This window comes from Lissotriton vulgaris, chromosome 2_1, assembly GCF_964263255.1.
Source record: "Lissotriton vulgaris chromosome 2_1, aLisVul1.2, whole genome shotgun sequence".
NCBI lineage: Eukaryota > Metazoa > Chordata > Amphibia > Caudata > Salamandridae > Lissotriton > Lissotriton vulgaris.
The window spans coordinates 1,846,375,723-1,846,397,450 of NC_141687.1; the positions used below are offsets into that span (position 1 = coordinate 1,846,375,723).

The window sequence follows — 21,728 nt, forward strand, 5'->3', positions numbered from 1 at the left end:
GACTTGAGGGGCTCCTTAAACCCAGAGAGACGGATGGGCGGTGCACCACGCATGGACAGCCAGCGTCGCCCCAGCTGATTGAGTTGTTCAATTAAAGCACAAGACATTTACATGCTGTAATTTCCCCAAATTGCCGACAAGCGCTTTAGACACAACCAGTGTCGCCATCGATTAGCGCATTGATTCCGGCTGAAGCTGATAAATTCCTGCTTGTTAGTTAAAGTAATTTTGCTGGGCCTGTACGGCGGGGGTGCTGGGGACTGCTTCCGCTGACGGGCGCGGGGCCTGTTTACAGCCCGCCTGGCTCTCCGGCCCTGATGGACGGCTCCCCAGCCATCCCTGTTCCTTTTCATTTCCCCCTCTCCCCGCACACAGCCCTGATCAATAGGTGATTGAAACTGATTAAAACTTAACCAACCAGCGCTCGGTGCCAGTTTAATTAGAAACTGGTTGATTCTTAAATTAACCTTTTTTTTTCTTCTCCTTGAGTACTTTGGTTTCGCAGACGATGGCGCCTTCTTTGGGGGCTGAGGCGAAGGCTCGGCAGCAATTATTGGTCCTGCAAAGAGCACACTTCACATCAGAGCTTCATCTGTGCCTGCTCTCTCTTGGTGACGGCTTGCAGCTATAGTAACTGGTAGGCTCACTCCCCCTTCTTTCAGACCAGTGGAATTTTGACCCAAGAGTAATGTGCCCAACATAAAATGTTCCATGTATCCAACCAGCCTGCACCTGATCACTGACAAAGCCTCTGTGTGAGTTGTAGGGTGTCATTCTATTGACGCTCCCTGCACGTGAAGCTCATTATGACTCTTCGTCCACACCCAAGGCTGCCATGAGCGAAAACACTGAAGTATACGAAAAGTAAAGAATAGAATGCTTGAAATAATCTCAGCTACTCGTAATTATTCGGGCCGCATCCCATTTCAAAACATGTCACTTACAGCGGCTACAACTATTCTGTACCCAGGATGATATTGGTACATGCATTGCTGATTATAGGTGAATAGAGACTTCTAGCCACAGATTCCTCACCTTTTGAATATTCCCCAGGTATCAGATTGAATCAGAAAACTTTTCAGCAGTACCTCTGTTTGCTGGAAGGTGGTGCTGTGCGGCTCCGCACTGATGCCTTCCGCTCCAGAAATGACCTTCAGGGCCTAGATAGGTGCCAATCTTATGCTCTGACATCAGTTCCTTTCTTTCTGCACCACCAGATGCTGATCCGGAGCTCCCACTCGTCTCTGAGACACTTACTTTAATATTTTTCCAATTTTTCTTCAGTGTGCAAAGGCTGTCACCACCTAAAGCAACTGGTTTCAAGAGCTGTAGGGCCAATCACAAAAAAAATCTGTAACAGGTAGGCCTGTGGTGCCTGGGGTCGAGCCACTACTCCAAGGCCTGCTGCAATTGGGCATCTATGAACATGAAGGGCATGAGAAAACGCAAGGTAATATTTTACTTTGCCAGAGGACTGCACGCCTGGACCGTTTCAAGTCACGCTTTGTGTCCAAGGTTCAATCTCTGTTCTGTTCCTGGAGTTGACGGAGCCTCTCCAGAAGTCAGTCTTCTTCCCGCTCCAAGTGCTTAGGTAAATCAAAGAAACAATTCGAAGAGAGATTCTGCTCCCGTATGCCACTAACATTTGCTTTGCCATATGCGTGGGCAGCTCCATTCTTCTCAATCTTGCTCCCGAAGTCGGCTGACTTCAGAGCCGATTCCGCAGGTGTTTCTGGCACAATCGAAGTTCCCAGGCCTACAGCCACAGCACACCAGATCAGATCGAAGAGTCCTGAGCAGCCATGCTTCAGCTCTTTCGATCCCTGCCGACTCCGTCTTGCGCGCCTTCGGGCCCCAAGGAGCCAAGAGACGTTCCGTCTGGGATGCAACAGGCTCGTCCATGGTGCCAGCTGGACCCTCCAGGCCTATCGAGCCTCCAGCTCTTGTTCCGTAACCCATGCCAACCCTGGGCACGTCGACACCAATGCTAACGTCCCCACCTGAAGATGCGGCAACAATTGTTCTCTCAACCTCAAACCAGGTCGTTCCCGAGGCACTGCTTCCCCACTTGACTTGCCACGAGGTCGATAACACACTCTGCATTTGCTTTTTGGGACTGATTTGGATATTGACTATGACCCAGGTGGTGAGTTCACTCAGCCCTACCAGGATGACAGTAGTTTTAAAGTCTTACAGGAGGCTGAGGGCCTCAATACCTCCACAGAGACAGCTTTTTTTTCTCCCCTTGGACTAGCCCCCAAGGAATGAATGAATGAAGGAACGTATTGCTTATAAAGCACACTGCCACTCCTGGAGGAGCATCCTAGTACTGGGCAGGAGCAGAATGGACTCCATACTGGATGAATAACCCACCAAAATGCAGATCAAAGAATGAGAGAGTAACAGTGAGAATCGGAGATACCATATAGCCACGGCTTTAACTGCTTCCTGAAGATGACCTCCGAGTCAATGAATCTCAGGTGACTAGGAAGATAGGTCCAGGCCTTTGTACACAGAACAGAGAAGGATTTACCCCCTAGAGATTTGAGTCTAAAGGTGGGAGGGCTTCAAAAGATTGGCATATGAGGACCTCAGGGTCTGTTTGGTCATGTGATGAGTGAATCTGGCAATTAGATATTTAGGCTCCGACGCTCTGTATGCTCTAAAAGTCAAAAGAGAATTTTGAAGAGGACCTTCTTATGTGGAAGAGGTGTGGCGCAGCAGCCAGGGAGACTGACTCTGGAACCCGGGGCTAATGGTTCGATCCCTGGGGCCAGTGGCAGATCAGCCCAGCACCATGTGACTCTGGGCAATAGCTCGCTTAATCTTCCCGAGGGCCCCAGCGCCTTGACCCCTTCGGGTAGTTTTTCGCGCTTTACAAATACTGGAAAGTATGTACTGCAACCTGCGCAGAACTTTTAGAGGTGCTGAGGCCGAAGATCGACAAGGGAGCTTCAAATCCAATTGGAAAGCAACATGTTGTACTACCTGCAGTTTCTGAATAGTTTGTTTCGAAGAACCAGTGTACAAATTATTGCAGTAGTCCAGTCTAGATATTAATATTGCAAAGGCCACTGTCTTTCTTGCTACTAGATGTAGGCAATCAAAAAATGTTTTCAGTAATTTGATCATCGTGAAACACATTCCTGCCACTGCTAGTGGGTAAAATGACAAAAACATCACATTTCACTCACAAGTTTTATACAACCTCTAAAGTGGCAGGTGGAGGAGGCATAGAGTTAGGCCACCATAAAGCAGGGCCAAAGGTATTCGACTTGCAGAGCAACATGGTCTCCATCTTGTCCGTGTTGCAGTTTAAATGACCGAGTTGCATTCACCGGGCAATTGCAGTTAGACAGTTTTTGAAATTGAGCTCCGAGCCAATAGATGTTTTGTCTTACGCTAGGATCAGCTGCGTATCATCGGCATAAGATGTGACCTCAATTCCAAAAGAACTGATCAGCGATATCGGGGACGTGGGGTGAACACATAACTGTGAAATAATACAGGGCACAAAGATGAGCCTTGAGGTACCCCTGAGGAGACAATCTTTTCAGAGGAGAAAGACTGACCTAACATAACCGTTTGTCTGCGATCTGAGAGGAAGGATTTAAACCGAGACAGGGAAAGATGGGAAATCCGAATAGGTTGCAGCAGGATGTCATGGGAGATGGTATGAAATGCAGCTGATGAGTCTAATAAAATCAACACTGCATTTTTCCCAGCATTCGAAGTCTGTTTTAACGTATCTGCAACTTCCAATAAAGCTGACTTTGCTGAGTGCCCAAGGCAGATGCCAGACTGTTGTGGGTGGAGGATGTTTGCTGCTTCAAAAAAACAGTTAGTTGGTCATTTATCAGTTTTTCAACAATTTTACTCAAAGCAAGTAGTAATCAAATCCGCCGAAGATTAGAGAGGGTTGTGGGATTGGATAGATGCTTTTTCTGCAGTGGTTTTACGACTTCTAATTTCCAATCAGGTGGAAACTCCGCAGTGGTCAGCGAAGTGTTCTAGATTTCATTAATCACTAGGTTGACAATGTCAAGTATGCAAAATATGGGGCGGGCAAGGATCATAAGGGGATCCTGATTTACATGGCAATGTGGCCTGTCATGATGTTAATGTTAATTGCATTTGTAAAGCGCTGCTGCTACCCGAAGACGTCCTGGCGCTAAAGTGAAGAACCTACCGAAAGGGGCCATGATTATATATTTATATGACCTAATTAGTGAAAAGCCATCTTTTTAAGGCCTTCCTAAAGGCCATCAAGTTGGTCATGTGTCTTAGATGCGGAGGGAGGGAGTTCCAGGCTTTGGCTGCATTGGCAATAAAACTTCTGCCGCCCCAGTTGACTTTTTTTAGTCCGGGGCATTATTACTATCTTGTCATCAGATGATCGGAGTGCTCTTTTAGGCGAGTACCATCAGAAGTGTTGTTTTAAATATTCAGATCCTGTTCCCTGCAGCGCCTTGATGACCAGACTCCGGGCCTTGAACTGGGTGCGCTTCCTGACAGGCAGCCAGTGAAGCTTTTTGATCGATCCTGTGATAGATGCATATTTAGAGTTCCAGTAAGCAGTCTGGCAGGTGCGTTCTGGAGAATTTGTAGTTTGTTCATTAAGCTTTCTTGTAACTTGAGATAGAGACTGTTCCAGTAATCCAGTTTAGACATTACTAATGCGGTGACCACCATTTGTTGTGCATCTTTAGGAAGTAGAGGCATGATTTTTTTGCATGATCTAAGAATGTACGAAGTAGTAGATGCCACTGAGTTCACTTGGTCATTGAAACTAAGAGCATCATCAATCCAGATTCCCAGGTTCTTCACCTTTCTGGTCGGGTCTGGCAGTGGTCCTAGTGAGTTCGGCCAGCAGTTAGGCGTCCAGAAAGAGGGGTTGTTGCCAAAGAGCACAACCTTGGTCTTAACGGGAGTTTAACTTTAAACAGTTTAGAGCTATCCAGTTTCCTACCGCGTACATGCAGTCCTGTAGTTTGGCCGTGGTGTCTTGTGGTAGTTCTGGTCGTATAGCCACTACGATTTGGGTGTCGTCGGCGAAAGATGTCAAATTAAAACCATAGGATTCAATAAGGGGAGCAAGAGAGGACACGTAAATATTAAAGAGTGTTGGGTTCAATGAAGACCCCTGCGGGACTCCACATGGCAGGGAGAAGGTATCCGCCTCAAATTTGTCCGTTTGGGTTCTTTCTGAGAGAAAGGATTGCAGGAGTTTTTGGGCCTTGCCTTTAACTCCTATCTCTTCTAAGCGGTCCACCAGCAAAGCGTGGTGGACCCTATAAAATGCTGCCGAAAGGTCCCGCATGATCAGGGCGGCCATGCCTCCTTGATCAAGAATGGCTCTAATCTCTTCCGTTGACTTGATAAGAGCCGTTTCCGTGCTGTAGCTTTCTCTAAATCCATATTGAGTAGGGTCCAGTTCTTGAGAAAATGTAAGAAACTGGTTAAGTTGGCTATTCATATTTTTCTCTATTAATTTTGCTGGGAGGGGTAGTCTGGAAATGGGCCTAAAGTTATTTGGATCATTGGAGTCTAAGTTGGGTTTCTTTAGTAGTGGCAGAATGGAAGCCTGTTTCCAGTCCCTTGGGAAGTATCCTTCTTTGTGCATAAGGTTGAAGATGGAAGTGAGTTTACATGCCACTATGTTTCCTGCTAGTTTTAATGACTCTATCGGGCATGGATTGTAAGGGGAGCCTGATTTTGATCAAACTAAAGTAATTTTCTGGAAGGCAGACAAGGACGCTTCTGTCATGGACACTTCCCACTAGGTCAATCGTTGGGGGAGAGAGACTTCATACTAAATTCACGTGGAATGATCAATATTTTTTCATTGAAGAATGAGATTTGCTTGCATAGAGTTTGAGAAGGTAGAATATCCCTGGCCAATGCTCTAGGTTGTAAAAATGATTTAGTAATAGAAAAAAAGTTTTTTGATTAGATTGGGCTTTATCAGTCTGCGAAGAGAAGATTTGCCTTTTTTGCAATCTTAAACTGACTGTGATAGATTTTAAGGGCCCTTCTAAACGGAGACAGGTTTTCTGCATTATAATCTCTTCACCTTTTGCGTTCGTGTGGCTTGCAGCGGAGATGTTGTTCGGCTAAAGCATGGGTATACCATGGGGCTGATGGCTGTGAGCTCATTTTTTTCTTTAGAGAGATTACTGAGGCCAGTTCACTGGTGACATGGGTAATCAAAATCTTAAAAGCCAAGGCATCCTCTACCACATTGCCTGACAAGGTCGGGCTGAAGGGGGGAAAGTGAGTAGGGAGATTAGGGCCAGATGACAATTTATGCCATATCCGTGTCTTAAGGGGGCGTAAACCTTGAGGGGAGGAAAGTAGGCCAACTGGTTCAAGTTGGATCCTAAGCGGAATCAGCATATAGTCTGACCAGGCCTGCTGAGAGAGGGGTTCAACTATCGAATTGAGGATGTTGGAGTAGATTCCATCCAACGTGGACCCTGCAACATGTGTGGGTAAAGTGGCCTGTTGCTGAAGATCAAAGGTGCTTAGGGTATTGATGAAGTTAGCTGCCTCCAAATTTGTGATGCACTCCAAGTGGAAGTTGAAATCTCCCAGCAAAGTAAAGGTCACATTACGAAATACAAGACTGCTAATGGTTCTAGAAAACGGGTGCCTAGACCTGGGGGACTATAGATGAGTCCACCAGAAAAATACTTTCTGCACCTTTCAAAGGGCCTAAATCGAAACTTTAACATTGAAGGACATCTCAAAAGATAATCCCCATGCTACCACTGTGGGACTCTGTTCTATCCTGTCTAAGAATTATATATCCCGGAGGGAGAGCATGAGCTATGTCGGGGTTACACCACTCTTTGAGCAACAATAATGTGACAAAGAAAATGCAGCTGGAGGTCAATGAGTAGGTTATGGGTTTCCTGAGCTTGCTTTCTCAGGGTGCATGCATTAATGAAGCAGCGCAATAAGAACCTCTCAACCGGCACCTGGGTGATAGCAGGAGTAGGCTCTGGTGGGACACCGAACATAGCTTTACATTTAAGGCATCACAAAGGGCCTTCAATATGATTAGGTGAAAGAGTACAATGACAGGGCCTATCCGAGCTGTTAAATTTTTTTAGAAATGTTTAGAATCCACCTCCTACGCCATAGTGATGCTTAGAGCAGCCAAAGCACTTCACCTCCAGCTCCCAACCTTGGAGGTTGTTATATGGCAGCAGGGATCACGCGGAACACAAAAGGATTGATCTGCAAAATGTCTGTTTTTTACAGTCAGTCAGTCACACCGTAAGGAAAAAAAAAGCAAAGATCAAGTGTCCCAGTGGTGTCGTCTTCAGGGGAATACGTCTGCTTCTCCTTGGCACCGTCTGGGCGACATCCTCTCCGCTGGGCTAAGGATGTGGCAGGAGAAAGGGAAACAAAAACACAGGAACTATCGTTAGTGCGGGATACTCTGGGTTGAAGATAGGGGGGGGGAGTGAGGGATATATGCACCAAGATTACTTGGCGTATGGGTTTGGGAGCGGTCACCGGGGAGGGAAGAAGGAAGAGCACTACGCTGACTCAACCAAAAGATCCCGTAAGTCTGCCTAAACTCTGTTTGTTTCCCAGTCTGACCGGCTGGGGTTGAATTCCTGCCCGCTCCCAATTCCCCGTAGCTGTGCAAGAACCTGTTCGAGCCACGTCCCTCCTGGGACGTGGCAGGGCGCAGCGTCCTCTCGTTGGCCTCCTGGTGTCTTGAACCGGGGCTCGTCAGGGCTCCACGTCTGCTTCGGTCCTCGCGATGATGATCCCCCGTTCTTTATGTCCTCGGCTTCCTCCTTCTGGATCACTCCCTCTTCTTCCAGCCGCTGAGTTTTATCCTATTTGCGGAATGAAAGATCCGACCCCCAGGGGGCGGGATCTGCAGAATGTGAGCTGGTGTTAAAGGGCCAGCTGCAGGGCTCCTCAAGCCTGGGCCTGTGTTCCGATGCGAACATCAGCGTCCGGGAGCTGAAAGGGAGAAAGAGCGCAGCTTTCAGGAGGTTGTATGCAAGAGTACTTGACCGGTGGAGCAGCGTCCGACACACCCCACCCCTAGACTCTTCCCTGGTCGGGGATGACAGGAAAGGGAGATAGGAAGTCAACGTTAGAGTTCAAGGAGCCCTTCTGATGCTGGAGGTCAAAGGAGAAGGGCTGCAAGGAGAGGAACCATCGCATCACACTGGGGTCATTCCCCTTGTTCCTAGACATCCAAACCAGGGGAGCATGGTCCGTATACAGCGTAAACCTATTTCCTTCCAGATAATACCACAATTCCTCTATTGCCCATTTAACGTCCAGGCACTCTTTTTCCAGGACCGGGTAATGGACTTCCCTGGGGAACAGTTTACGGCTTACAAAAAGGACTGGACATTCCACCACTTTGTGAGTGAGCTGGGATAGTAAGGCTCTGATTCCTACATCAGAGTCATCAGTCTGTAGAATAAACGGGCGTGAGTAATCTGGGGACATGAGAACAGGGCTTCGGGTAATGGCCTCCTTCAGTTCCTGGAAGGCGACACAGACCGAGGGAGACGGTGTGAGTAGGTGGCGTGTGGGTGTTCCCTTTTTAGGTCTCGCCTGGCGATGCAGCGTCATGCGCTGCTCGCGTAAACGAGACTTATTGTTGCCGGGTAGCTTAGCGCAGTGAGACAGGAGAGGTGCACGAGCTTCTAAATACATTGGAGACAATGGCTGTGACTGCGCGCTTTTGGAGACATGGGCTGTGAACGTGCGCATCTTTTCTCGCGCTCCCCCACGCTTTCACTTTCGCGAGCGAGGGCGTGTACAGCGGTGTCGTTTGTTCATGTTGCAGTGCTATCTATCATGATAATATACACGTGGGTGTGTATTTGCTAGTTAACATGCCGTGAACGTCTTATTTTCTTATGCGTTAGTGTCCTATTAATGAAAACATTATTTACGAGCGAGTGTGCACGCTTACGGCATGGCGTGCTTTCGCGTTCCCTCTTGCTCACTCCTTTCCTGTCTCCATCAGGCCCATGGCTCGCTTTACTTTCCCTCCCTGCGGCCTTTCAGCACAAGATGTGCACGCGTTATTCGTGCTTGGGCGCGCTTTGACTTTCTTTACGGCATTTCAGGCGGTTGTAGGTCTGGCAGCCTCTTTTCCGGTGTGCCCCTGAAACAAGCTGCCGCCGAAGTGAAGATGCAAGCCGCCGCCAATGAATGTCCGCAGATGAACGGGGAGGGCCTGCTGGTGCTCATGGGGGAAATGGGTGGCGGCGGCCCTCGCGTAGTCTGCATTCTAAAGTCTGACTTGGGTTACGGCTTAAATGTGCGCAGGCAGGTGATCGAGGGCGGCCAGCTGCGGAGCATTGGAGGAGAACTGTACATGCCATTCCAGCAACGGCGGTCAGCGCTGGGTCCCGGGACGCCAAGATGGCTTCTACCAGGTTGCTCTCCTTCATCAGAGGCGTTGAACTGAGCGGTAATGACTTTAAGGTGAGAAGGGCAACTAACTGCATCGCCTTGTTAGCCCGACCGGCATGTTGTATTTGGGGTGCAGGAAATGTACAGAGGGTGAGGCCCGAACTTTTTCCTCGCTTGCATTGCAGAACATTTGTGAAATACGTAGTGGTCTACTTTTGTAATGTCCATGATATGGATAAGTAAATGTGCCTCGTGTGCGATTTCACATGAACGTTTGGTCAGAAAAGTGAGGTCAGTTGGTCTGGCTTCATTGCAATCAGCTCGAGGGCACATCTTTGCTACCAGTCTCCCTTGTGTACCCTTTCCCCTCTGCTGCTCTTGTGTTGCTATTGCCTTCCCTGAATAAATCTCCATCACTCTTGTTTGCTTATCCCCGCCCCCACTCCCTCATTGTATTTTTTCATGTTCCACGCTGTGCACACTCATACGTTTGGTCCCCAACCCACCTGAGCCCTCCATGTTCCTTCCCTCCCGCATTTTCAGTGTCACTTCTCCAACCTCGTCCGCCGTGTTAATAAATAACCCCACAATGGCCTCTTGTTACTTGCTCTCCATGTTGCTTGGTCCCCCACCAACCTTTGTGTTTCTTCCCACTCCCCTCTGTTATGTCGCCCCACCCAGGCTATCTTTTTTTCTTTTGGTTTACTTAACAAACTCGGAACGGCAAACAAAATGCAACAACAAAAAATCTTTTTGTAGGCATTCGCATTTGTGCTCCTACAGAATAACAGGACCCCGTAATCCCAGCACCTGCTATCGGCCCTGCCTCTCCCGCTACCTGAAATCTTGTCATAAACTTTTGGAGAGGGCCAGACTTTGAAACAGTTTGTTTAGGGGGCTCAGGACAAAACATGTTGAAGACCTCTGCTCTAGAGACAGTGAGTGCCTGCTCTTTAACTTACTTCTACCCTTTGGTGTCAGCTGCGGCAAAAAAAAATACAATTTTACGTATTATCAGAATGGGGAGTTCACAATGAAATCTACATGCTGCTATGAAAAGCTCCACCGGTCTAGACAGACCGGTCGGCAGGAGTAAATGAGGGCGGATTACTGCTACGGCGGAGCGTGTAAGGGCTAGCAACCAGGACATATGTTTATTCCTTCTCCTCCTGGGGTTTGCAACTGCTTGGGACTCGGGCCTAAATTCTTCAAATGTGGAAGCAAGGCAAATAAAAGCCGGCCAGCCTAATATCAAATGTAGGGCCATTCGTGGAGTTGTTTATTTAAAAAACAGCACACTAGGATTAAAGATACATGTGTAAGTAACTTGTATAGAGTTCAACATGCACCTGTGTAGGACATCATAGCATGTAACGACAGGATGTGCTGTTTTTATCTAGCTGCAAATTCGAGCTTTTTATATTTTGAGTAAACTCTTGATGCAAAGTTAATTAGCAGGAAATCAAAACTATTTAGCTGGAATGCATTCGTCCACTGGGGAACCGTTTAGTAAGAAACACACGAACTCCTGCGAGTACAAATCAGAGGAAAATAAAACGTTAAAAAAAAAAAAATGATATGCATGTTTCCAGCTGTTACTAAGCTTTTCAAAAGTTCGAGCACTGAAACGAAAGTTTACTTAATGGTGGCCGGTCTCCTTAAATATTTATAGTTAGTTTAAACACGCATATGCAATGCAATAGGTCTCGCATTTACGTGAGCTTGAGCTATTGACATTCCAAATAACAATGCCTTTTATATTTGTTTTCATTTTAAAAACATAAATAAAAGGCATTGTCATTTACATTGCCAATAGCTTTAACTTGTGTAACTGCAAGACCTATTGCATTGCAAATGCTTGTTTAAAAGGTCGGTGAGAGGGGTAGCAATGGCAGAATATTAGGGAATGAAGCGTCTGTAATATCCCAACAACCCCAGGAAAGCTCTGACTCCCTTCTTGGTGGTGGGGAGAGTGGCCTCCATGATAGCCTTGACTTTTTCGCCCTGGGGTTCTATGCAGCCATTCCCATGTATGTAGCCAAGATACCTCACTTTGGTGAACCTCACTTGTAACTATTTGGAGTTAACATGCAACCCGGCTCTTTCCAGAGCTCTAAATATCTGGGGACAATGTTCCAGGTGTTGCTCCCATGTGGACCTATAGATAATATCATCCAGCTAGGCAGAGGAATATGCTTGATGGGGTTGTAGCACTCGGTTCATTAATTATCTCTGAAAGGTGGCTGGGGTACCGTGTAGTCCAAAGGGTAGGACGGTGAACTCAAAAAGGCCATCAGAGGTTGTGAAGGCGGGTTTCTTTTGAGCGGTTTCCCGTAAGGGTTCCTGCCAATACCCTTTGTCAAGTCTAGAGTTTAGGTGTACTTGGCGTCTCCTAGGCGCTCAATGAGTACGTTCACTCTGGGCAAAGGGTATGCATCGAGACTAGAAATGGCATTCACGTATCGAAAGTCGATGGAAAACCGGATACTTCCGTCAGGTTTGGGAACCAGGACGATAGGGGAGGACCAGTCAATTTGGGATGGTCTAATGACCCCCATCTCCAGCATCTCTTGGAGCTTGAGGGACACTGCTTCTCTCCTGGCAGCAGGAATCCTGTAAGGCCGTAGGTGGACCACCTTGCCAGGAGGGGTTTCGATACAATGCTCTACCAAGGTGGGTGTGCCGGGACAGTCTGAAAAAAGGGGGCATATCCTTCCAATACATCCAGTAAGAATATCCTGCTGTTGACATGTGAGTTGTTCATTTACCACTAGCTGATTTAGGGTACAATCCCTTGTGCTGGAGGGAAGCATAAGCTGGTTTGTTATCGGCGGGGGTCCTAACCATTTTTTTAACAGATTGATGTGATAGGACTGGACTTGATTGGGGCCGAGTTGGAGTCGGTACGTTGTTTTACCAATGGTTTCTACAACCTTATATGGACCTTTCCACTCATTCTTTATTTTGGCCAGGGAGCTGGGAAGGCCAACTAATACCCAGTCGTTTACTTGGAGGGACCTCCACTTCTACCCTTTGTCATATTGTACTTTTTGTTGGCTTTGGCTCTTCTCTAGGTTGGTACTTGCTAGGTTTCTAAGCTTACCTAATCGAGACTTCAGATGCTGGGTATACTCGAGTAGGCCTGTTGTCTCCCTGGGTTCCTTCTCCCAGACTTCTCTGGTCATCTCCAACAACGTCTGAGGTTGTCTTCCGTATAACATCTCGAAAGATGAACACCCAAGACTACTCTCGACTTGCCTTCCGTATGACATACAGAGCAAGAGGTAGGAGCTTGTCCCATTGTTTTCCTTCTATCTCCAGCATCTTTTTTAGGTAAGTTTCAGTGTTCCATTATAGTGTTCTACTAAGCCTTCGGTGTGTGGGTGATGGACCGAGATTTTTATTTGCTTAATATCTATCATCTTACAAACCTGTGCCATGAGTTTTGAAGCAAAGGGAGTGCCTTGGTCCGTGAGTATTTCCTGTGGAAACCCAATGCGTGAGAAATATTCCAGGAGCCTATCCGCAATGTTAGTGGTTGTGGGTCCCCTAAGCAGGAAGGCTTCTGAAAATCGGGTACAGTAATCAATCAACACCAACACATTTTGGTGTCCTCTCGTGGAACGTGGTAGGGGGCTTATGAGATCCATCCCTACTTTTTCAGAGGGTTTTCCTGTTATGGGCAAGAGTTGCAGGGGAACAGCTGCGGGTCTATAGGGATTCTTTTTTGACAAATGGGGCATTCTTGGCAATATTTCATGATCTGGGCGTAAATGCCTGGCCAATAGAAATACAGCAAGAGGTTTTGTGTTACTTTCTCTGCTCCCAGGTGGCTTATAATAGATGGGAATGGGCATAGGACATGATTTGTTCCCGGAAATCGTGGGGGACGAGTAATTGGGGTTCCTCGTCAGCCCTGGCGACCCAATACAAAAAGCCTGTTGACTACTCGAAAAGAAGGAAAAGGGAGAGTTGGGTTGTTCTGGGCTGTCCGGGCTTGTTGCCAAGCCAGGGCAAGAGTAGGGTCATTGGCCTGTGCCCAGTGGAAATCCTTACTATGTTGCCATGGTTCTTGTTGGAGAAGAGCACTCGTGATCCCCCTCTGGTTGCTAGATGTAGTGGCGTGCCCTTTTTTTACCTTATCTATTATTAGGGTCATAAACTGGGGATCGTCTGTCCCAAGAATCAACTGTTCAGGAAGGGTGGGTAATACCCCAACGGTTACTAGGGAAAGGGAACCTTCCGGGCATCTAAGGGGAACCCTTGCTGTGGGGTATGCCTTAACGTCGCTGTGAACACATCGAATAAGGTTCACCCCACCTGGTGAAATTTGCCCCTCTTCGATTAGTTCAGCATGAATGACCGACTGTCTGCACCCGGAATCAAGGAGGGCCTTGACAGGGACCCCGTTTACATGAACACTTACATAAAAATGGGACCCCAACTCCTCAGTGTACAAGATGCTTCTGGGGATACAGCTTACATCCATCGGCTCATCCACTCGTTTTCTGGGGCAGGTCCGAGCGATATGTCCCCATCCCCCACACTCAAAGCACTGTGGACCTTGCATAAAGGGGGCTTCTGTTCTCGGTGGGGGTATCTTCTCTGGCTCTTTTATGGGGCGCAAGGGTTTACGGGCTGTGGGTAGGGCGCACATGGATTTTTCTGGTTCTCATGGGGTATTACAGGGTTGGGCCCGGGAATATGAAGCAGCCATATCCACAGCCTGCTCTGGAGTCAAGTTGGCGTGCTGCTTGAGCAATCTTTGAGTGGGGTAGGGGAGGACCTTGATGAATTTGTCTAGATAATTGGCATTCATTACCTCTTCCTGACTATGCTCGGTTGGTTTTAGCCACTTATCAGCTGCTAACTTAAGTTTAAAGAAGAGGGTCTTTGGATTATCCCCCGGAGCCCCCTTCTCTTTTCGGAACTTCATCCTATAGGTCTCGGCGTCCATTCCTAAATGTTCAAGAATGATCGTCTTGACCTCTTCATACGGGGTGACTCCCCCAGAATTTGCGACCTTGTAAGCTGCTTGGGCCTCCCCGGAAAGTAACGGAGCGAGGAAGAACGGCCATTCAGCTACCGGCCATCCCGATGCTCTGGCAGCCCGTTCAAAGTTAAAAAGGAATGCATCTGGGTCCTACTCAGGAACATACTTCTGTATGGATACTGCTGGTGTGGAGGGGAAAACTCGATTGCTCTTGGGGGTCCCGCTACCCTTAGCAGCTTCTTCACCTACTCAGAGAAGAGCGTCCATTTGTCCTTTTATAAGGTCCTGAAAGAGATCCCTATCCGCCTGAGCGGTGGTCATTTGTCTTTCGACCGCCAACTCCAGTCTTTCTGACCCTCAGCCTAGTGTTGAATCAGAGCCTCCATTTTAGACTCACAATGGACGGTTAGTATCCCACTTCTGACACCATATGTTATATGGCGGCAGGGATCACGCGGAACACAAAAGGATTGTTTTGCAAAATATCAGTTTATTACAAACAGTCAGTCACACCGTAAGGAAAAAAAACAAAGAGCAAGTGTCCCAGTGGTGTCGTCTTCAGGGGAATAAGTTGGCTTCTCCTTGGCACCGTCTGGGCGACGTCTTCTCCGCAGGGTTAAGGATGTGGCAGGGGAAAGGGAAACAAAAACACAGGCACTTTTGTTAGTGCGGGATACTCTGGGGTGAAGATGGGGTGGGAGTGAGGGATATATGCACCAAGAGTACTTGGTGTGTGGAGTTGAGAACCGTCACCGGGGAGGGAAGAAGAAAGAGCACTATGCTAACTCAAACAAAATATTCCGTAAGACAGCCTAAACACTGTTTGTTTCCTGGTCCGACCGGCTGGGGTTGAATTCCCGCCCGCTCCCAATTCCCCGTAGCCGTGCATGAACCTGTTCGAGCCACGTCCCTTCTAGGCCGTGGCAGGGCGCATCGTCCTCTTGTTGGCCTCCTGGCATCTTGAACTGGGGTTCGTCAGGGCTCCACGTCTGCTTCGGTCCTCGCAATGATGGTCCTCCGTTCTTTACGTCCTCAGCTTCCTCCTTCCCGATCTCCTCTACCTCTTCCGGCCGCTGAGTTTTATCCGATTTGGGGAATGAAAGATCTGACCCCCAGGGGGCGGGGTCTGCAGAATGTGAGCTGGTGTTAAAGGGCCAACTGCAGGGCTCCTCAAGCCAGTCCTGTGTTCCGAAGCGAACAACAGCGTCCGGGAGATCAAAGGGAGAAAGAGCGCAGCTTTCAGGAGGTTGTATGCGAGAGTCCTTGAACGGTGGAGGCAGCGTCCGACAGAGGTTAAAACCAATGTCTTAATTGAAGTTCTCCAATCAGGGCATACCTCTTCTGAGCTCCCTTGTCCATTTAACAAGGCACTAGCGGATACCCTATTGGGGGGATTGGGCTAATCCTTTTCCTGGCCACCCCGTCAATCAACAGATTGTCAGGGGCCATAACTCTGCTCCTGCACTCAGCTTTTCTTTTGCAGCACCCCTCCCCAGAACATCTAGTGGTGCAGGCTTCTACCAGGTGCTCTAATTCTAACACATTTCCCACCACTTCCCCTCATAGCGAATATAAGCGAGTGGAAACTTTCAACACATGTGTCTTTTCTTCTACCAGCTTGGCTCTCCGATCTGTTAACAACAGCTGTTTGTTGGGACACTACTCACATGCCCTTTGGGGTTCCTGTGCTCACAGTGCCAGTGGATTCAAGCTAGCCTGGCTAATGAGTGGTGATATGCCGAATCCGGTCTCAGGATGCTTGTTTCTGGTCCAGGGAGGACCTGGCTTAGCAGTTTGGGCTGGACTGTTTCCCTGAGGAACAGGGTCTAGACTGATTGCCATATTGCTGGGTCCAAACTGGGGTGGCGTGGTGAGGAAAATAACAATGTTTTAAACCCAGGTCTTTGTGACTCGGGTGAATATTTGCATTGTTCAGCATTCCATCCATCATTTGTTCTTTTTTCCTTTGGAATTCAGTGGCACAAGTCCTGCCTGGTGTACCCCGAAGACCTTCTACCTGTTCTATCTCAGAGGATTCAAAATGGTTGAGATGCAGCCAAGTGCACAATTCGTTGTGATTTGGACACCACCAACTCCTCCCTGATGGAGATGGGACTCATCTTTTCGCGTACAAAGCTGCTTCCGCTTTCAAGCCTTTTAAGGAGAGCAGGGCCACCGCTTACTCTCTGGGCCTTTCCGGCCTTCCTTGCATGGACGTAGCCACCCGGGAGGGATGCAGAATCCACCAATTCTTACAGAGCTGGCAAGCAATTGCATCAGACAGATGGGTCTTAGACATTGTTCACAGGGGCTATTACACTTTCTTCTCCCCCACACCTTTCCCTATCTCCTCAATGACTGACGGATGGCCGTCTCTCCACTTTGCGCCAGGAAGTGCAAGCCCTTTTGGCAAAAGGGGCTATTGAGCGGGTGCTGGTGCTAGAAATAGGATGTGGTTGTTATTCCCGCTACGTTCTGTTGCCCAAGAAGCAATTGCGGCTCCTCCATTATAGAGGAGGGGCGTCACCTCACTTAAAAATCCTGTGAAGATTAAAAATAAAGGAGTAATTACCATTTTATTTCTCATCCCCCGTCCTGAGCCGAGCATCAGAGCAGGGGCGGGCTGCTGCTGAGTGACAGCAGCATATTACTCAGTAGGTAGGAAGGTGGGCTGGCTGTGTACTGTTTAGAGTGCACCTGTCTTTTTAGCTGGGTGTCTTGTGACGGCCAGCCACACATGTGCTCTTTAAACCTCTCAACCCAGCTGTGGGTTGAGAGACAGTGCAGGCCACCAGGGTGCTGTGGAGCGCTGTGTGAGGCCGCTACCTCCAACCCTGGCACTGCTCACATGCTGCAGGTGGGTAGTGCCAGGGTTGAGCAAGGGAGTTCCAGCATCTGGTTGCAGTGACGGAGAGGTCCGGAGCGAGGACGTCGAGTCAGGTAAGAATGGAGGTCTTCGGCCTATTCTAGACCTGTGTCAACTCAAAGACTTCCTCCGGAAGTAAAACTTTGGCCCAGGTGTTGTCTTCACTAGACCCTGGAGACCTGATGGTGGTGTTGGACCTGCAGAATGTCTAGTTCCACATACACTTCCTGCCGGCCCATCAGTGATGCCTACGGTTCGTGGCAGGACAGCATTTTCAGTTTGCTGGGCTCCCCTTTGGTCTCACCAGCACCCCTCAGGTGTTAATGAAAGTGAAGGCGGTAGTGGCAGCACACCTTTGGAGGTGAAGGGTGCCAGTTTTCTCCTAACTTGATGCTTGATTGTTGATGGCGGGCTCGCCCCAGACAGCCGTCAATAACATCCAGCCTACAGTGTACCTCCTGTCGTCGTAGGCGTTCAATATTAATGTGCCAAAGACATGCTTGACTTCTTCTTAGATGCTCCCCTTCATCAGAGCCTTTCTGCACACGGTTTGGTTTTGTGCCTTTCCCATGGGAAAGAGAGTCCAGGACAATCAGGCTATGATCCTGATCTTTCAGCCTCGTGCTGGATTTCAGTGAGGTTGACTCTGAGGCTCCTGGAACTGGTGACCTTCTGCATCCTGCTGGTCAAGGATTCCAGGTGAAATATTTGGGCTCTGCAGTGGGATCTGAAGCCCGGTGGCCCAACTTCAAGGGAACCTCACTGGCCAGATCTCGGAGGAGATTGAAAAAGATCTGAAGGGGTGGTTGCTGGACCACGATTAATTCACAGCGGACCCCTCTTCTTTCCCACCCAGAGATTACAGTGTTTCTGCACCTGGGCCTTTGCACTCTCCTGCTTCATGCTTGAAAATTGAGCAGCAACAGCTGAACACCTTCGACCTTCCTCTTGAGGTGGTTGATGTCGGCCATGTGTCCCTCAACGAAAACTGTATACACCTGTCTTGGGATAAATTTGTTCTTGGTGCCCCACAACCCAGGCAAGGTTACTACTGTTCTATTAATTGTCCTTTCTCTTCCCTGGTAAGGCTCTACTCTGGGCACACTTAAGGGTTATCTTTCGACCCTTTTGAACTTCTTACAGTAGCCAGATCACCCCTCATTTTTTAAAATCACCAGTTGTGATGCGATTTTTTTAAAATGGCTCCAACGTATGTTTCCCCCTTCTCCCTTAGTTATGCTCCAATGGGACCTTAATCTGGTCTAGACTTATCTGATGTGCGCTCCATTTGAGCTGCTTCACAGCTGTTCTTTAGAGTTTCTTACTATCAAGACTAAGTTCCTCATTACCATTACCTAGGCCTGTGAATGAGCTTCAGACTCTTTCTGTCTATCTACCATACACTTCCTTCTTCCCAGACAAGCTGTTTCTGCGCCGTACCACATCCATCAAAGCATCAACCTGCAGGTGTCATATGCCCCACCTCATTCTCTAAGGAGGATGAGAAACTCAATTACTTCGACCCCAAGGGAGCGCTGTGCTTTTGCATTGATCGTACAAATAACCACTGGGTGGACAATTAGCTGTTTGTGGGGTTCTTTGGAGAGAAATAAGGCAAGGCAGCGCAGAGGAGAGCCATCTCCTCCTGGATCGTGCTTTTCATTAAGATCTGCTACGTATGGTCCAAAAGGCAGCCTTTGTACCATGCGATTTCCACCAGGTCATAAGAGGCTATGTCTGCGTTGTTCTCCTGGACACTTGCCAGGCTGCTACGTGGGCGTTCCTCCATATGTTCACAAAGCAGTATTGCCTTGACAGTCAGGTTCTCCAGGTAGAGTATTTTGACAGCTTGCTCCTACATGACTTTCTTGTTTTAATCCATTCATGGTTCCATGTAAGAATAGGTATTGCTTTGGTATCTATTTAAAAAGTGAAGAATCTTCAAATAGAATTCTCTATTAGAAAAACAAGTTACTTACCTTCAGTAACGTTGTTTCTTGTAGAGACTCTATCTAGCCGCAGATTCCTCACCGACCCTTCACTCCTCTCCATTCTGTGATTGGACTCTATCCATTAATTGATTCCAAGTCTAGGAATCTGCACACAGTCTACCAATTTGCTGTTGGAGCTCTGGGTCAGGGGGATCGGACAGCCGCGAGAGCAACTCACGTCAGTGTGCAGGAGTGGCGCCTGTGTAGGCCCTGCACTTCATTTCCGGAGGGGAGCGGCAGCAGTGCGTAGCCACATGGTGCCACCTTCTGGTGCACAGAGGTACCGTGGAAAGGTTTCCGTATCCAGTCTGACGTCTGGGGAATATTCAAAAGGTGAGGGCGCTGCAGCTAGATAAATTCTCTACCAGAAAGAGGGTTACCGTAGGAAAGTAACGTTTTCTTCACAAACTTATCTTAAGAACTTACGATCTTGTCTTGTAGACTTAGGCTTCTACTGCAAACAAAGATATTCTTGGCTGATTCTTTCCTCAGGTGCAGGTAGGAGACACCTCTCCTGAATATTTTCTTATGGTGCCATGAGGACTTAGGAGAAGCTTTATTTAGCATCAGCAGTCATCAAATGCTAGAGGTTAGGCAGATTTCTCTCACCTTGAGCCTGCCATTGTAGCTTTATAGTCTTGTGCTGTGTCCATCTTGTGTGTGAACCTTAGCTGTGGGAAGAGCAGCAGATATAAACTTCTGCACCTTTCAGTGCACCTTTCAGTAAGCAGATTCCTTTCCAGAAAGCTCGGAAAGGAGATTTCAGACCTCCTTCCTTCGTTTCCAGCGGGCAAATGCAGATTTAATTCTGTTTGTCTTAGTTGGTTAATTACCAGTAAGACGTTCAAGCTGAAATTTTCTGCTGTTATGACGGATGCTAAATAAACAAGCAAAGTCATGCTTGGTTCTGCTTCAGAACATTTTAAACAGGCTCATGCCCTAGTTGTCAGTTCTCAGGCATGACCCCGGTTGCATTTGTACACTAGTGCGTATGGAGCACCATCCTTTTGATGACAGCCTACAGTTTATGGTCTCTGCAGATGAAAAGAGTAATAGATTTAAGGTGGGAGCGATGAGCATAGGACCTTTGGTTATCATTGTGTCTAAATCTGCCGCAAAGCCATCTTTACCAACCAGCTGTCACACAAATCAAAGAGGACCATGTCCTTTCCTTCAGTCACAAGGTGATACATGACATCTCTTGCTGTGGTATGAGAAGAAAGCAGAAGAAGCAAAGATCAAATTCTTATTGGTTACAGAACTGACGGTCTGTCTGACATTATACCATCTTAAGAGACTTGAACTCCTGCAAATTTACCAGCTTGAGGGAAGATTGTGCCCCTATTCTGTTAAAGGTTAAGAGTTGAGATTCCTTAGTACCTGGTGTTCAGGTTTGTTTACATCTTGCCTCATGTTCACTAACTTTGATTGAATCTGGAGTCCAGAATGCAAAAACCTCTCAAGTTGGTAGCCTTAGAACCTGCATCCCACATTAAATATGGCTTTTTTTGGTTGACATGAAAAATGGTTCCTCTATACGATTCTATTTCTTCATTGCTTCAATTAAACCTTTACATGGAGTCCTTCAAGCTAGTGATCTTGGAGTTAGTCTACTTGAGTAACTTTCGGACTGAACCTATCTGTCACTGACAATGCTGACCCCCATTCTGTTGCCTTTCTTCTTTCCGAGAGGATTCTAGCCTTACAGCCGTCTTCCAGACAATTCAAAATCCACTCTTCCGGAGGAGGAGCTACGCAGGCATCCAAGATGGTCGCGTAAGCAGAGGGCTCCCGCGACCCGCGCCGCCCTCTTGCAAATATCCTTGACATATCCTGAATTCCTATATGGGCTTTTGAAGATCTACTCTCGCTGATCCTAATAAACTTTCAAGAACTAAAATCGGACTTCGGGAACCATTTTTACATCGTCTTCAACTTTCTGGCCTGCCCCCGGACGAGGCCGGGGTCTCTGCTGCTCTGGCTGGCCGAGACGTAAGTTAACAACAGCGATGAAGGGACATCCTTCCCACCGGTGAAATTCTCACTTTCAGTTTCGGTTTCTCCTCGACCTCCTAATTGACTGTTCTGAAAGTGATCCTGATTTCGAGCCGCGGTGGCCTTGGCCCGCTGTGCTTTCCGACCATATCCCTAGTCTCACAATCTACGATTTTGGACCGGAATTTTGCTTTGGCAACCTAACGATATTTGCCATTTACACCAGGTCCAGAGGGCCCCTTCGGGGCGCAGCTTCCAATATGGCGACCAAACCTGAAGCAGAGAAGCGCAAGACGAAGGTGCCGACCCGTGGGGGATTCGTTCAAACTAATGTTATGGATCGATACACCCAACCGAAGGGTTCCCCCGGTGGTGCTGGCCGTAGTTTTGAAGACCCAAGGATGGACCTTGTGGCGTCATCGGAGGTCTCGCTCCAGGACCTAATGCGTGCCATCACTGGGATGAAGACTGATATGGG

The 21,728-nt window shown here is 48.0% G+C and overlaps 1 protein-coding gene across 2 annotated transcripts in view; it reads left to right on the top strand.

The window, feature by feature from the left end:
* The window catches only part of MAP2K5 (mitogen-activated protein kinase kinase 5), a 1,222,966-nt gene that overhangs the window by 456,913 nt on the left and 744,325 nt on the right, over positions 1 to 21,728 (top strand). The window lies entirely within an intron of this gene.